The sequence below is a fragment of the Octodon degus genome, unplaced genomic scaffold (assembly GCF_000260255.1).
Source record: "Octodon degus isolate 3935 unplaced genomic scaffold, OctDeg1.0 scaffold00047, whole genome shotgun sequence".
NCBI lineage: Eukaryota > Metazoa > Chordata > Mammalia > Rodentia > Octodontidae > Octodon > Octodon degus.
Window position 1 is genome coordinate 1,701,007 of NW_004524623.1, and position 18,124 is coordinate 1,719,130.

The window sequence follows — 18,124 nt, forward strand, 5'->3', positions numbered from 1 at the left end:
ATTTTTATTAGAAATATACTTACCTAGGTGAAGAAAACCCTAGAAGCCCTGTATTTGTTATAGTGTTGCTGATTTGAAGGAATAATAAGAAAGAAATCTTACTTGAGAGTAAATGCCATTTATTTAAAATGGCATTACAGGTTTCTTAGGGGAAATGAATAAACACGAATCTAGTACTGGAAGCATGTAAAACAACTTTATATCTCGCTATAAATGTTTCTCTTTTAATAAAAAACACTAACATTTACAGATTTTCCAGGAATAACCGGAAGTAATAGTTTCCTTGAAATTTTTAAAGAGCTTAGAACTTTTTAAAATGGCACACATCTTATTGCACATTAGTATTGGTTGAGACTCTGTCCTGAATTCTTATATATTTATTCTTCATATTAAAAACTGACCATTCAAATTGTCACAAAACACATCTCTATATTTCAGCACCTTTGTCTTGTGTCATAACAGTTGATATAACACTTAAGATAGTTGTTGAACCATGTTAAACTTGTTAATATCCCAAATGGTAAAAATTGGCCACATTCCTTCCTTTTTGTTTAAGATCCTCCATTTCTTTACCTGTCATGTGATGTGCTAAAATACTAGATCTAAGGAAAATGGACTCTTTTAAATAAGAAACAAAATAAATGAAGGATTAAACTCAAGAGAGATTTTTGAATCTCAAGTCCTAAAAAGCACAACACTTATTTAAACAAAGGTGAAGTTGAGGATCACATTTCATATTTAATGTGACATTTAGTGTGGTTTTGTTTCGCATTCTTGTAAGGAAAGCTTTTATTCTCTAATTTTTAATGAATATGATTCACTTGTGTTTGTCCTACCTTTGCTTTGTTTCATTCTTGCCCTCTCTGTTGTTGGTTTTTTGGGTTTTTTTGTCTGGTGGGAGAAGACTATGCTTTGTGTTTCAGTGGACATGGAGTTGCTCAGTGGTCTGTTGTAGTTGTCCTCATTCTGCAGAACGTGTGTCCTGGGGTGTCCACGGGCTTTTCAGGGATCAAGGGCACGGCCAGTCTTCAAGGCATCACTTCCACAGCATTCTGTTCCTGAAACTGGTTGTCTGAAAGAGCTTGTGATCTGCATCTTCTTCTTTCTCATCTCATCATTGCAGCCACCTTTCTTTCATTTCATAAAATATATCACAACTCTCACCTGTCCCAGATACTATGGATGCATTGTTCTGGAGTACAGTCTCTAGGACATCAAGAAAAAATGCCAGTTCAGGGATGCACTACTTCTGAAAGAAAGCAAAGCAAAAAAGTATTTGTAAAAATATTGAAGTACTCTTTTATCTTTGCAAGCCTCTGGCAAGATTCCCACCACCTCCTGATCTGTCTGTTGTCTATTTATTGTCTGTTTATCCATTTACTGCCAGAATACTTATGTGAGAAAGTTGCTTTGAGAACATATAGTAACGTTTTCATTCAAATGGAGAAAATGAAAGAAATTAAAACTTCTTTTTGTAGACAAAAAGTTTAATTTGGTTGATTTGTCAGTGAGGACTGGCTTTGAAAATTACTTCATATGGTGGATTTCATTCATTAAATGATCTAACTGTGCAGCTTTAAGCTTTTGACGAAAATCTATTTTTGAACAAGAAAGTTGAGAGAATTATGAACTATAATAGATAATTGTGGTAATGAAAGATTGGCTAATAAGTAAAGAAAATCTAAAGACTATGATAAAGCAAGAATAGCAATCATGACCCCAAGGGAGAGCTGTCTGTTCTGTAGAGGCTGGGAGCTAGATAAGCTCTCTACTCAGAAGGAGAAGGGTGTGGGAAAAGCTGTGTACACAGGGGAGCCTCGTCACTGGAGAAGCCGCCCACCCTGCAAGAGGCTGGCAGCAGCGACCCTGTCTGTGCTTCAGGTTCAGTTGCTGGAAAAGCTAGAGGTCCTGAGGAGGATGGCATAAGCAAACCGGTAGGGGAAGACCTTTTCCCTCAGAGGTCTCCATCCTGTGCCCTCTACTGGCCAACTTAGTTAAGCTAGCCAACAAAGAAAAAAAAAAAATTAAGGGCCCAGCTCTTAATTAGCAGAGCAAGTGAGGAAGATGGATTTGGAGGTAAGAGGCAACAAATTGAAAACTGACATGAAATATGTATTTTTTAAAGATTATATTAGAAGTTTATGATTAAACATTTGACAGCCATTCACTAATTAGTGAATTAGCGGTATCACTCTCATGGGCCTTAGATATTTCACACTTTATTTCAAAATTATAAGGAGCAGTTGTAGGTGCGTGTGCACATGCATGTATGTGGGTAGTTTTTGTTAGAAGAGGGTTAGAGAAGAAAACTATGTAACAGGAAACAGTAACAATATGAGCAGTAACTATTGTAGGCAAAGATAAGGAAGAAGTGCTGAATTTGAGAATGTGATTGTTAGCAGCGTAAGATTTTTCTCCCGGTTTACATTTTTATCATCTAATTCATGCTTTTGTACTGTGTATATGTGCACACATATATGCATAAGCCTGTACTCTGAATACATTCCTTCTCTGAACAATATGCTGCTTTCTTACTGCTAACCAAGTACAAGAACCTTATTCACAGGCTTCTTATAAGCAAATAATTTATTCCATAGTTCATGTTTTCTTCACATTCACAAATTTTACCAAGCTAGTTTATTTCGCAGATAGCACTGCTGATTTTTAGTTAGTAAATTAACTGACAGAAACAAGAATGTTCTCACCTCTGGTTATTTGAACTTCTAAAATTTCATAAAGTGAATTCATTGTGTATCAGATAAAACCAGAGAAGGCATTGGTAAAATAAATTGATTCAGAAAGTGTTCTTGACTACTTTTTGGCTGACACTTTACCAGGTGTTGTGGAACAAATGTTTATGAAATAGTTTCTCAGGGTACTTAATGGTTTTGTTGAAATAATATAGAATATAACAAAATAATGTTAGTGTCTATCTGAATGTACCTATTTAAAAATGCTTGTATGTGTGCTAGGAAGATGTATGACTGCATCCAGTTGGAAAAGTGTTCATGGAGATGAGACATTTTACAAGGAAGAAAAGAGTCCAGTTTTCCCAAGTAGAGGAGATTGGTAGAGATTGTCACTTGAGAAGAGGAATTAGAGATGGAATCAAAATTAGCTTTTCAGGCCCATGAGATAACTCAACAGATTAAGTGCTTGCTTTGGCAAGCACAGGGACTAGGGTTTGATCCCTGGTACCACATGCTGCGCTGGCCCCTCCCTTGGGTGTGCTGAGCTGACCACAAAGTGTGGGTGTGGTGGCGCATGCCTATAATTCCAGCGCTGGGGAGGCTGAAGAAGAAGGATCACTACAAGTGGGAGCTGCATAGTGAGACCCTGTAGCACATACATTAAATTCAATCAATCAGTCAATTAATCAATCAGCTTTTCTAAAGAAATAGGAGATTGGTCCAAGAGGAGTTGGGAGGTGGGTTATGTTGTAGTAATAGGAGATATGTCTGAAGTGTTATAAGTGACCAATCAGAGAAGTCCTAGCATGAGAGAAAACTTCTAAATTTTTACTTGGAATCCCCAAAGGTTGGAACCCCTTTTCTGGTGAATCACTCTGATCCTTCTAAGATAAACTTCGTTATCATTCTTCTCAGCTCAGTAGCATGTTGTATGCACTTCAACTGTTGTGATATCTATTGTTCTGAATTATGTGTTGATTTGCTTATTTATCCTCCAGAAAATTTATTTCACAATGGTCAGACTCCACCCTAGTTTATGTCTCTAGTCTCTGGAATTTAATAATTACCAAATATTTATTGTTCATTACTTGATTGTATGAAATTTGTTGTCCAGATTGTGGAGAAATTTTTAATAAGCACATAGCATGATGAAAATTGGAAATAAGACATAACAATGCACAAATTTTATTTCTGGGAGCAAAAGGAGAAGGAAGTGGGGTTATAACAGCTTTAATGGAATGCTTTTTTTCCCCCCTTTTACCTAGTAAACCTCAACATTAATCATGTACAAACAACTCCTGATAATTTTGCTTGAGACTAAAGAACTGCATAGAATAGTCACTATTCTGTATACAGAATACTCTGCAGGTCTTGCATTGAGAAGTCCATTTAAAACAGGTTCATTAATAATAGTAACAATGCTACTAAAATACTGGCTAACAGTATATAGCACTTACTATATGGTAGGCATGGTACTAAGTATTTCCCATGTATATTAACTCTTCACAACACATTTTATAGAGGGAACTGGGAAAATGTAAGTAACTTCTGAACATCACTCAGCCAGCATATAAATGGACTTACAGTATTAATGTTCAAATTTTTTAAAACAACATTGAAGAATTGTAATAGAATGTTTTATTAGGGTCACTATAATCTGATTATTTTGCTTAACATCATCAGAACAAATGGTACATATACATAAATCCCAATTATTTGAAAACCTTTTTTTTAAAAAAAATTATTCTTTTTTTCTTGATGAATAAGTTTATTGGTCTTTATCTGAAAAATCTTCATAGAAATTTTGTTTAACTCTCAGTAGCCCACTCCTGAGCTCTGAGAAAGCTTGCCTTCTTTTGAGCTACTTGATTTTTCTTCTGGGCAAAGGACATTTTGGGACGGTTCCACCTCTTTTTTTTGAACTTCTCTCCTCGTCTTCTTTTCATAGACTAGATTCTCTCATACAGCAGTGTGAGCTTTCTTACACATCTCCTCTATCATGTTTGGAGTTACACTATTCTTTATGTACTGAGAGAACTGTTTCTTGTAAGCATCTTCATCTTCTTCCATTAGGTAATGCATATAATCTGCGACATTCTGACCCATGATGTACTTGTGATGTACTTCTGCATTGAACTCCTTGCTTTCAGAATCATAGCCAGGGAATTGTTTGGTACTGTGAGGGATAGACAAGCCTCCATCCACAGCACTGTTTAGGACTCCAAAAACTTTATTGCCAGTTGTAGTTCTGGCAAGGCCTGCATCCAAATAGCAGGTGAAGGCACCAGGTTTGCCATCAATGCTTTCCACATTGTATTCATCCCAGTCACCTCCACCTGGCCTTATAGATTTTAGATCTTATCCATGTCAAACCTATTGAAAAGCCTGTGGTCCAGCAGCAGGCCAAAACAATACTCTGCAGTGTAATTTGTTAGGCCAACTTTCACACCATATTTTGGTAGTTCATGTGCATATGCTGGAAGACTATCATATCTCGTTCAATACAGGCATAAGCAATCTGACAAATGATATCTCTGTTAGTTACATGAACTATCATCCTGTATTTAGGTGTGTTGTACTTATGTTTGACCTATATTACCAAGTGTTTCCTAGCATAGTAATCAGTTTTGCCCTCTTGTTGTCTTTTAAATTTCACTTGGTATCTCTTAAAGTAGGCCTAATTCTTGACAACTTTAGCAAAAACCATCCTGTGTATTATAGACCCGCAGGACCTGCAGGCCCATCAGCACCATGGGGGAAACATTTTTATTCATTTTAATGAGAAAATAATATAGCACTGAAACAGTTTCAAAACGGGTTAATAGGATAGTTACAATAATTAATACATTGTGTATTGTTGTCTGCGTAGTGGTTATTCAGAGGAAGAGATGCCGACATGATATCTTGTTTAAACAATATTAATAGAAACCTTTCTGCTCATTGAATTAAGAGAAAGTAGCTGTATATTTATCCTATCTTTTTAAAAAATATAAAATGGTCCTTTATGTCCCCATTTTTTTTTTTTTTTTTTTTGTCAGAGATAGGTGTTCCATTGCTGTTAGAGAAGCTGTATTTGGAGAAGTCTTTAAAGGGCCTTTTCATACTTGATGCCAGTTCAAATATTGTAGGTATTTGAATTCAGAAAAATGACACAGTATAGTCCAGTAGTCCAAATTAATAGTGGGTTGTCGGCAGAACTGGCAATTGTCAGAAGTTGTTGACTTGAGCCTTTTAGAGCTCAACATATTAATATGGCATTACTTTTTATGACTTGTGGTTATGCTTTTCTTCTGGATGGTTAAGACCAAGTTAATGCAAGGCCTATATAACTAAAAATGTAACTTTTGTATCTGACAAGGTCAGTCAAATCCCCTCAGGGTTTACCCTGAAACCATATACAGCACCGTGTAGATCTTTTGTCAGTGTCAGCCATGTGGATGAATCACGGCTATTGCTTGACCACTTTGCTCTCTGTTGAAAGCCTGAAAGAATTTTTTCTCTCTAAGTGACTCTTTTTAGACACACTATATATACATCGTCGATCACTTTCTTCTGTGGCCCCATAATCTCCTTGATCAGAAAATCTGGGACACCCTTGAGTTACAGGATGTCACAGCAGTGGTTCTCTTATGTCCTGAGTCCTCATTGACCTTGAAGGGCTAGGGCCAAAATATTGGGCTATCCTTGTAGCCCCTCTATTTCTCTAAGTTCTACAAACTTTAGTTGTTAAACATCCAGAAGAGAACCTTAATGATATTATTACCTTGTAACACAGGTAGTTGGGTTTAACGTCGCTGTCTGAAAATCAAACACCTTAGAAATAACATGGAACTGCTATTTTCCAACAACCATAGATATTCTAAACTCTAAATTCCTACAGAATGTGAAAAAAAAACCAATTACACATTTTTACACAGAAATTTAGAAATTAAACCATATACAACATTATAGCAGGACAATCCCATGACTTTTTTCCCCCTTGTCTCTTTCTTTCTTTTTTTTTTAAACATTTATTTTAAAGAGAGTGTAGCAATAATTGATATGACATTAGAAGCAGTACACATTTAGAATACCAAAATGATAGGTATATCAAGTATGGTTTTAGTATTACACGTTGCTATCCTCAGTGTAGTTGCTTAGTTCATAGATATCAGCATATATGGTTAGTCAGGTTGTGAATTCTACCCTTTAACTGCTGTTTTCAAAAACTTGATGGAGATTCTTAGGACCATTGCCTTAATCATCTTGTTTATATAAATATATTGTTTTGCCCCTGCCATATTTCCTAACTTTTCTCCTTGCTCTCTCTTCATTGTTTAATCCTTAAGTTCTCACTTTCCATTTAACTGTGTTATACCTTTCAATTTTTATTTCTTTTTTTGAGTTCTTACACTAGGAAGACAATACGATCTTTACACATGTGGGTCTGGTTTATTTCAGTTATGAGTATATCTTGAAGTTGGATCTACTTATATATGAAGGTTTTGAGTTTATTTTTCTTTATAGCTCCATTGTATAAAAACACCACATCTTTTTCAACCATTCCTAAGGAGACGGGCATCTTGGTTGTTTCCAAGATTTGGGTATCACAAATTGTGCTGCTATAGACATAGGTACACGTATATCACTGTGATATTATGTTTTCAGTTCTTTTGGGAAAATTCACAGAAAGGGAGTTGGTGGATTGAATGGGATTTCCAGTCCTAGTTTTTTGAGGAGTCTCCACACTGATCTCCATAATATTTTACCAGTTTATATTCCCACCAGCAGTGGAGAAGGGTGCTTTTTTTTGCTGCAGCCTCTCTAACATTTGTTATTGATTGATTTCTTTATTTTATCTTTTTTTTTTTTTTTGGAACTGGGGATTGAACTCCGGCCCTTGTGCTTGCCAGGGAAGCACTTATTCCACTGAGCCATCTCCCCGGCTGATTGATTTCTTTATGATAGCCATTCTTTGTGGGGTGAGATGGTATCTCAGTGTTGTTTTAATTTGCATTTCATGGATGGCTAGTGATATGGAGCATTTTTTCATGTATTTATTTACTTCTTGTATTTCTTCCTCTGAGAAGTGTGTGTTTGTCTCAGATGCCCATTTTTGAACTGGGTCTTTAAATTTAGAGGCCCTATTGTTTTTTGGTTCTTTATAAATTCTAGATAGAAGACCTCTGTCTGAGTGCTTATTAGTTGAGATTTTTTTTTCCCAAATTTGTGGGTTGTCTTTTCACTCTGTTGGTAATTTCTTTTGTTGTGCAAAAACTTCTCATTAAGAGGAGGTCCTAGTGGTTAATTCTTTAAAGTATTTCCCATGCAGTTTGATTTTTGTTCATGAATTGTTTGCCTACCCCTATGTTTTCAAGATTTCCACCTACTTTCTCTTCCAGAAAAGTTAGTGTTTCTGTTTTAATGTTTATATCTTTAATCCATTTTTACCTTAGTTTAGTGCATGGTGGTAGACCTGAGTCAAGTTTGAGTTTTCGGCATGTAGAGAGCCAGTTTTTCCGGCACCATTTGTTAAAGAGGCTATCTTTCTTCCAGTAAGCATGTTTGGCCTTTCGTTGAAGATAAGGTTGCTGAGTGTGTTTGTAGTTGCTTCTGCACCTTCTAATCTATTCCACTGATCCTCAGGTCTATTTTGTTACCAGTAGCATGCTGATTTTATCACAGTAGCTTTGTAGTATAATTTCAAGTCAGGAATTATAATGCTTCCTGTCTTGTCTTTGTTGCCTAGGATTGCCTTTGCTATTCTAGGTCTTTTCTGGTTCCAAATAAATTTTAGGAATGATTTCTTTAGGTCTGTGAGGTATGTTGGTGGAATTTTGATAGGGATTGCATTAAATCTGTATAACAATTTTGGGAATATGGCCATCTTCACCATATTGGTTCTTCCTATCTAGGAGCAGAGAATATCTTTCCATTTTCTAAAATCCTCTACAATCTCTTTTTTCAGAGTACTGTAATTTTCATTGAATAGATCTTTTACTTCTTTATTTAGATTAATTCCCAGATATTTTATTTTCCACGGTGCTATTATAAAAGGTATCATTCAAATGATATTTCTCTCTCAAAAGAGAGAAAATTTCTCTCTCAGTGTGGTTGTTATCTGTGTAGAGGAATGCTATTGACTTTTGGGTATTGACTTTGTATTCTGCTATCCTACTGAATTTGTGTACTAATTCTAGTAGTATCTTGGTGGAGGTTATTGCATCTTTCAGGTAGACTAGCATGTCATCTGCAAATAATGATAGTTTAACTTTTTCTTTACCTAGTCTTATTCCTTTTGTCTCTCTTGTCTAATGGCTCTAGCTAATAATTCCAGAACTATATTGAATAGGAGTGGTGATAGAAGACATCCTTGCTTTGTACCTGATCTGAGAGCAAAAGATTTCAGTTTTTCCCAATTTAGAATTATGTTAGTAGTTGGATTGTCCTATGGCTTTTATCAGTTTGAGGTAGAGGACATCTATTCCAATTTTCTGTAGGACTTTGAACCTGAGTGAGTGTTGGATTTTGTGAAAAGGTTTTTCTGCATCAATTGAGATTATCATGTGGTTTTTGGATTTGGCTCTATTGATATAGTGTATTACTTTATAGATTTGCATATGCTGAGCCACCCTTGCACCCCTGAGATGAATCCTACGTGGTCATGGTGTATAATTTTCTTGATTTGTTGTATTGTATTTGCTAGGATTTTTACATCTATGTTCATGAGGAATATTGTCCTGTTGTTCTCTTTTTTAGTTGCATCTTTCTCTGGTTTTGGTATTGGTATAATACTTTCATCCAGAATGATTTTGAGAGAATTGTTTCCTTTTCAATTTCATTGAAGAGTGTGAGGAGTATTGGGATTGTATCTTCTATAAATTTCTTATAGAACTCCGCTGTGAATCCGTCAGGATCTGGACTTTTCTTTGTTGGTAGGTATTTTTTAAATTACCTTTAAATTCTGGTATTTCATTGGCTGTTATAGGTTATTGAAAGCTGTTATAACTTCTTGATTCAGTTTTGGTGATTTGTACCTTTCTAGGAATCTGTCCATTTCTTCTGTGTCTTTGAGTCTGTGAGAGTAAGGATTCTCAAAGTAGCTATTGATGATCTTCTGAATTTCCAGTGGGTCTGTGGTAATTTCACCCTTTTCATTCCTTATTGCTTGAATTTGTTTTTTCTTTCCTCTTTTTGATGAGGTTAGCTAGGGGCTTGTCAATTTCATGTTATGTTTCAAAGAACTAGCTTTTTGATTCGTTAATTCTTTGTATTGTTTTCTTTGCCTTGATTGCCTTAATTTCTGCTCTAATCTTTATAGTGTCCTCCTGTCTTTGGACTTTGGGTTTGGTTTGCTCTTCTTTTGCTAGATGTTTGAGGTGCAGCATTAGGGTATTTATTTGTTCCTGTTCTGTTTTCTTAATATGTGAGTTCACAGCTATAAATTTCCCTCTAAGATCTACTTTCATTGCATCCCATAAATTCTGATAAGTTGTAGTTTAATTTTCACTGAATTATAGATATTGTTTAATTTCATCTGTAACCCGGTGGTTGCTGAGTGGGGTATTGTTTAATTTTCATGTATTTATGGGTTTTTTGTAGTTTCTTTTGTTATTTATTTCCAGTTTCATTGCACTGTGGCCAGATTATATGCATGGGATAATTTGTGCATAGACTTAAGCTTGACCTATGGACTAGTTTGTGGTCTACTTTACAAAATGTGCCTTATGCAGCGGAAAAAAAATGTATATTCAGCTATGGTTGGGTGGAACCCTCTGTATATGTCCTCAAAGTCCATTTGTTCCATGTTCTGTTTCAGTTCTGCTACTTCTTTGCTAATGTTTTTGTCTGCTTGACCTATCTTTTTGGGATAAGGGTGCGTTAAAGTTTCCTGTTAAGATTGTGGTATTGAATATTAGACTTTTCATGTCTGTTAGGATTTGTCTTATATAGTTGAATGCTCCCATGTTTGGTGTGTACATATTTATGACTTTTACCTCTTCCTCTTGTGTTTTTCTCCTAACCAGTATATAGTGGCCTTCTTTATTTCGTTTGATCGTTCTTGGCTTGAAGTTCAGACTGTCTGGAACAAGATTGCTACCTCTGCTTTAGTGTGAGGTACTGGGGCATATAGTATTGTTTTCCATCCTTTGACTTTCAGCCAGTGAATTTCTATATGTGTTAAGTGTGTTTCTTGTATACAGCATATTGTTCAATTTTCCTTCCTAATCTACTCTGCCAGTCTTTTTCTCTTAATTGATGAATTGAGTCCACATATATTAATGGTTATAATTAAGATGTACTGACTTATGATTGACATGTTATTTACCTGCTGTTGCATACCCCTTTTTCTTCTGTGTTTAATTGTTTGTCCTATTTGGTGAGATCTCTCTGTTCTCACTCGTGGAGTTGTGGTCATTTTGGTCCCTCTCTAGAACATCGTTTAGTAGTCTGTGTAGGGTTGGCTTTGCCATCATGAAATTTTTTAGTTGTTCTTTGTCATGGAAGTATTTCACTTCTCCATTAAACTTGAAAGAGAGTTTTGCAGTGTATAACAGTTCGGGCTGGAATTTGTCTTCATGCAGGACTTAAAGTACTTTGCTCCATGCTCTTTGTGACTTAATGGTTTGTGGAGAGAAATCTACCATTATTCTGATGGGCTTTTCCTTTAAATGTGATCTGTTTCTTTTCTGTAGCAGCTTTTAGTATGCTGTTGCTGTGCTGGATTTCTGGCATCTTGATTATTATATGTCTGGGTGAGGTTTTAATTGAGTTGATGTTATTTGTTGTTCTATATGCTTTGGTTACCTAAATGTCAGATTGTTTCCCTATTTTTGGGAAGTTTTCTGCTATTTCTTCTGTCCATATTCTTTTTGTATCATTTGTATTGACTCCTTTCTCATTGATGCCTATTAGTCTTATGTTGTTCATCTTTTCATCGTCTTGCGGATGTATTATTTTTTCTTGCATCCTTGTTTTTAAGAGATCTTTTCTTACGTTTTTACTAGCTGGCATGGTGTCTTCAAGATCTGAAACTCTATCTTCACTTTCATTCAAATGATTTTGCTAGCTTGTGATTGAGGTTTTAATTTCCTGTATATGTCTTTGAATCTGCTTCATGCATTCTGTTTCTTTCCTGTACTGCTCATTGATGGATTCCATCATTTTTTTATTCTCTACTTTTTTTTTAATCAGTGTCTTCTTTAGAAGCACTTAGTACTTCTTTCATTATAGTTATTTCTTTTTTACTTTGGTGATTATTTCACTGTCTTCTCCCCTTTGTTGTATAGCCTTGGTGTAGTAGTTACCTTAGCTCCTACCGAATTATTACCTGAGGGAGATTATGTGGTTAAGCCAGTTGCAGTTTTGTATTTACTGTACTACAATTAGTATCACTAATAATGGGCAATGAGATTTAGTGCTTGACAAACTTCTGTAATTAATGGGTTTGTATTTTAGACCCTCAGGGCCAGCATCATAACTGTATAGCTAAGCAGATGTAAAGTTGGGAATTTGTATTTAAATTAGTTCCTCTGAGATCTATCTGATCACCTCCCCTTAATGTACCTGGAGACTTCCAGGCAAATTTCACCCCAGTTACCTGTCCCCCCATACCCCCAGATGCTTTCATAGATCTGGGTCTAGCAGTGTGTCTCAGCTTGGCAGGTCTGGATTTACTAAGTTCAACCTCATTCAGCTGGCCTGGCTTGGATCTGGCTGCTGTGCTTGGCTTATTCCTGTTGCAGCCCAGGGAAGTGCCTCTGCTGTGCCCTCTGGTGAGCTGTTGTCCTCCTGGATTTGCTGGCTGGATCTTGCTCCTAGCCGCTCTGTGGGGAGTTCCACTGCAGGGTTCCACACCAGGCCTGGCTGCTGGCTGGAGTAGGTCAGTGGGCAGGGTTTGGGAGTCCTGAAAAACCTTTTTGTCACACTAGTTGAGCTGAAAATTGGAGATGATATCAGTTTACAAAGGACTGATTCAAAAGTAACAAGGTCCATAATTACAGGTCATCAGGAGGATTCAGTTTCAGGTTGGTTCTTATCCTCAAGGAAGACTCTTGAGGATAAGAGTAGATGATGTCACCATTGTTGAGGAAGCCAGCAGGCCAGTTAGCATCTGAGCAGGTCACAGTATAGTCAGGAGCTTAGAAATTGAGCCTTGGAGGTCATTTTATTTTCAGGTATTGATTTGCTATCATATATTTCTCAAGTAACCAGATTTTTACTGCTAGTTTGAGTTTCCTGTCTATATTTCTGAGAAGCCTGATTCAGCTCACATGAGCAATCCTAAATGGATTTCTGTCTGCAAATTTCTTTGTGTCTTCATTTTCCTTAAGCAATTAGAATAATCACTGACCAACTCCAAGGGTAGACAGAAATAGATTTTTTTTTGGTGAATTAGATGTTTGAAATAAGCTGGGAAACATAATAGGCAAATTTAAACTATAATTTATGTACATTTATCTTGTGTGTATGAGTTTAAAAATTCATAAATATTTGTTATTCCATTTGACAGATTTTAGAATCACTTAAGGCAATTCATAAAAATAATGTCCGTGTTTTAACAAGTACTTGCAAGGTAATTCACAGAGCTAATCTTATAAATGAAGAATTCCTTTTTTGGAAAGTGGCTAATGAGAGTTACATAAATTTTGATCTATATACATATATTCAATGTGTTTTTTATATAGATAAAAGATCCACCACATAACGTCATAGGTGCAGGAGCCATCCAGAGCAACAGTTGCAAATGCAGTAACTATAAACTAGGACCTAAACATCCATTTTTCTCATCTGTAAAGTGGTAGAATAACAGCAACTTTTTCTAGCTCACAGAACTATTGTATCAGATGAGTTTTACAAACATGCTATAAAAGATACAAAGATGCAAGCATAAAGTAAGATTCATAAAATTACTTTTTAAAAAGATTTACATGGTAAACGGTAAATAGGATGTAAATTTAAGGTTCTCAAAATTAACTTAGTATAGTTTGCTTTTCCAGTATTAACTCATGTTTTATATTAATTGACCCAGTGATTCATCACATTCACAATATTTCCAGTTTCTGATGAATAGCTTAAAAATATCTTAGTGTGGATTCTAAATACCTCAAATAATGACTAAGATGAGCAGCAGAGTTTTAGTACATTAGTCACTGCCAAATCTCTTTCCAACAAGACCATTAACATCTTGAGAAAATAGGCTATGTCTTAGGGTTTTTATAACCCCGGCTCCCATGAGGGAAGGGCATAGGATTGTGCATATCCTAAGGTTTTAACCATTTTTTAATAGTTAGTTTATTCTGGTAAGCTAAAAAGAATGGCACAATTAAATGATTGCATTTAGCATTAGAATGGTAGAAGATTAAAAACAAAAACAAAACACCACTTGGTAAGCTTCCTTATTATCCCCTACTACTTTTTCCAAAGTATTTTCTGTAAACTACAATACTTATAGATCTTACTTTCAGTAAATGCTTATCTTAACATTTCTTGCAACTGCAAGGATGTACCTGACCCAACTAAATGAAAGATGAAAATTTTAATAACCTTTTATAAGAAATACTAATAAAGCAAGATGTGACAAAAATGAGTTCAGTCTATCCATACTATATTGAAAGATCATACTCAATTTATTTTTTGTCTTTTTTATGTATTTAATACAGTGTCTACAGGGTCTCACTTTACAGATCAGACTCATAGTGATCCTCCTGTTTTCAGCTTTCTAAGTGTTGGGTTATAGGTGGGTGCCACCATGCCCAGTCTCAAGCACTGTCTCATTGCGCCCTGTGGGCGGAGCTGGAACAAGCACACTGTGGATTGTACATTGGTCCCTGCATCTGTCTAAGCAGGTACTTTAGTCTGTTGAGCTATCTGGCCAGCCCTTATTTTTTATGTTTTTGAGACAGGAGCTTACCATGGAGTTCAGGCTGACATTGAACTCATTTTGTAGCCCAAGCTGGCCTTGAGCTCACAGCAATCCTCCTACCTCAGCCACCCAAGTGCTGGGTGTGTACCACCATGCCTGCTGATTTTTTTTTTTAAATAAGAAATCTTAAAAATAACTATTCAAGGCAAATTGTTAGAAAAGTAACAATGACAAAAAGTCCTATAAAATAAACTGAGATAAAATGTTCTTCTGTCTTTAGGCATTTGCCTATTCTAGTCAAGGGAAAAGAAATAAAGATTCCAGACATTCTAGAAAGAATTACCACTAAGAACAAAGTTACCAACAGACAAAGGTCTCTCAGTCTCAGCACTATTGACACTGTCAACAGGATAGTTCTTTGTTGTACAGAGCTGCCCTCTATACTGTAGGCTATTAGTTGTATTTCTGATCTCTCACTAGGTGCCAATAACATCTCCTTGCTCTTCCCCAGCTGTGACTAATAGAAGCTTCTGTAAGCATTATCAAATATGCCCTCGGAGACAAAACCATGTCTGGTTGAGGACTGATTTAGGCAGTTAACAACATAATAAGCTCTGATTCAACACAACAATACATGCTCTGACTTGTAATATTTGCTGATTTTTATAGAAGTACTTTATCATTGGTACAAATGTGTAAAGTACCACATTTCAGGTACAAATGTGAAACTACCAAATATGTAGTTGAGAAAAGATATGTACTAACACTATGAAATAATATTTCTATAGCAGTATTTCTGTGTATGTTGTAAATAACATATAATTTTAGTTAAATGACTGGGAATGATGAATTTGAAATATTTATTGCCTTTTAAAATATAATTTAAGTAGTAAAGTTTATATAATTTTCAATGAGGCATAATTAAGCAACTGAATCAAAATGTTTCTAAGATGTTAGCAATGAAATCTCTCAGGGTTCAACACCTCATTGTAAGGTAAATCTGATTAGGGAGATCTATAACAGCTGCATATCAGAGAATAGCATGAATCTGTGTGGTGGGAGATCATATCAGCCATAATTTTCATACATAATGTATGCCATTCATAAAAAATTACACTGGGAAGGCTCAAAGGTCAGTGGTGAAGCTAGAAATGCTGGCAGGATAAAGGATCTGTGCTAGCAGGCTGAGGGAGCTGAACTAAGACTAGGAAGCAGTGCTCCAAGTGAGGACCAGAGCTCCCCAAAAAAGTACCATAGCTGTCCTCAGCAACAGTGAGGTATCAAGCTCCTCCAGTAATGAGGACAGCTGAGTTCACATTAGGAAAGCCAACATGATAAGCTTTTCCAGGAGACTGAACAGTATGATGCTTAAAGTAAGGACCAGAGCTCCTGTAAAGTGAAACATGGCCATCCTCAGGGACAACGAAGTCCTGAGCTCCTCCTCTGACAAGAACAGCCAAGTTCATCAGGAAAGACAGCATGACAAGGCCCTCCAGCAGAATAGTCCAAGAGAACCAGCAACTCCCTAATAGCTTTGCAACAGTTCCTTCAAACAGATTCCCTAACAGCGTCTCACTTTTTTCTTTAGTTCTCTCTCTTATGCTGCTGGCAACAATCTTCAGGTGGGCCTGTCACAACCCAGCAACATCTTAGTTCAGTTCAGCTGGGTATAACAAGTTGAACACCAGTTGGCAATCCACCACATTTATTAACACTGGGATTGCTTAAAGGCTATAGAAAATACTGTGGGCTGGTGTCAAAGGACCAGGGGCTAGATCAAGCAGGCATCAACTTCTCATCCATAATAAATTGAAGGGAGTAGGATCTTGCAACAGACTGAAAACCCAAAAATGAACTAAACCTGGAAGACACCTTTGAGAAGTACTAATTTCCTAAGGATTATATTACAATAAAGCAACTCACCATAGTCCATTTATAAGAATTAACCCAGGAGTTAAACTAAAAAAGAAAGAAAATGAGTAGACAAAACAAGATGCAACCCAAGAAATCCAGTTCACCAAAGGCAAACCCTGGGGAAAATGAGTAGACAAAACAAGATGCAACCCAAAAAATTCAGTTCACCAAAGGCAAACACTGGGGTTAATGAGGTGGGACAGCCTGAAAGCCATCCATCTGGCCTCTCTGAAGTGGTAACAACAGAGCAAATTAATAAGGCTCTAGAAAAAGTCAAATTCTCAGATAACTACAAAAATGGCCACCACAATGAAAAACATGTTTAGTGACTCTAGAGTGGACACAGATAAAAAAATTATAGGAACTTAGGAAAATGATGGAAACCATGAATGCTCAACATAGAAGAGAAATAGAACCTAAGCAAGGCATGAAGACTGAGGCAGGAGGATTGTTGTGAGTTTGAGACCAGCCCAACGTGCAGAGTGAGCTTAAGGCCAGCCTGAACTACATATCAAGACTATAAAAGAAAAAGTAAAAAGAATAGCATCCATTAAACAGATTCAAGCAGCTATCCAGGAGACTAAATATGAATCAGTGTGAGGACAGAATCTCAGATATTGAGGCTTGTGGTTAGCAATCATGAAAAGGAAGATTTCTTAAAAATAGCAAGGAACCATGAAGAATATTGTAAGATTCATTGGGGAAAAAAAGCAGGCAATATCATACATGACACAAATAACCTGTTCAGATATGTCATGCCAGAAAATGTCACTGGCAGGGAAAAAAAAATTTGACATGCAGGTAATTGAGGCTTATAGAATTATCCATGGTTTAAAAAAAAGTCTACAGCTATGCATATTGTAGTCAAGATTACAGAAATTCAGCACGCGGACAGAATATTAAAAGCTTCTAGGGAAAAGAAACAAGTCACTTTTAAAGGAAAGCTCATCAGAATTGCAGCTGAACTCTCAACACAAACCCTCAACTCAAGGAGACCTTGAAGTATTTCAAGCCCTATAGGAAAAACGAACTCCAAGTCAGATTGATGTATCCCAGAAAACTATATTTCAAAACTGATGAATAAAATACTTCCATGAAAAAGGACACCTGAGGAAATTCATGACTATCAGACAAGCAGAATATTCTAAGGACATTCTAGAATGAGATAACAAGAACTACAAGTCCATGACCCTAACCAAGGGAATTCACTAGCCAAGGCAAACAATTAAACGGTAGACGGGAAAAGAGAGCCAACAACAGGAAAATAACATGATGAGGATAAATCAGTACATATCAGTTATAATCATCAATGTTAATGGTCTCAATTCTCCTTCAAAAAGGAGTAAACTGGTAGAGTCAAGAAGCAAGGTGGGAATGATATAGTGCATATAAGAAACACATTTAATTAAAAAATTAATAGACTGAAAATGAAAGCATAGAAAGCAATACTCCATGTGACAGTTACCAAGAAAAAACAGGAATACTTATTCTGTTTTCAGACAAAGTGAATTTTTTTTCATTTTTTTATTTTTTATTTTTTTCAAAATTTTATTGATAAACAGATAGCAATGAGACAGTTTCAAATCAAATCGGGAGTACAGATTCAACAAATAACACACTGCATATATTCTTCTTAGTGGTTAATTGCTGTACAAGATGCGGACTTGAGATCCTA

The 18,124-nt window shown here is 36.1% G+C and overlaps 1 protein-coding gene across 2 annotated transcripts in view; it reads left to right on the forward strand.

Annotated features, from left to right (window-relative positions):
* The window catches only part of Msrb3 (methionine sulfoxide reductase B3), a 216,476-nt gene that overhangs the window by 53,808 nt on the left and 144,544 nt on the right, over positions 1-18,124 (forward strand). The window lies entirely within an intron of this gene.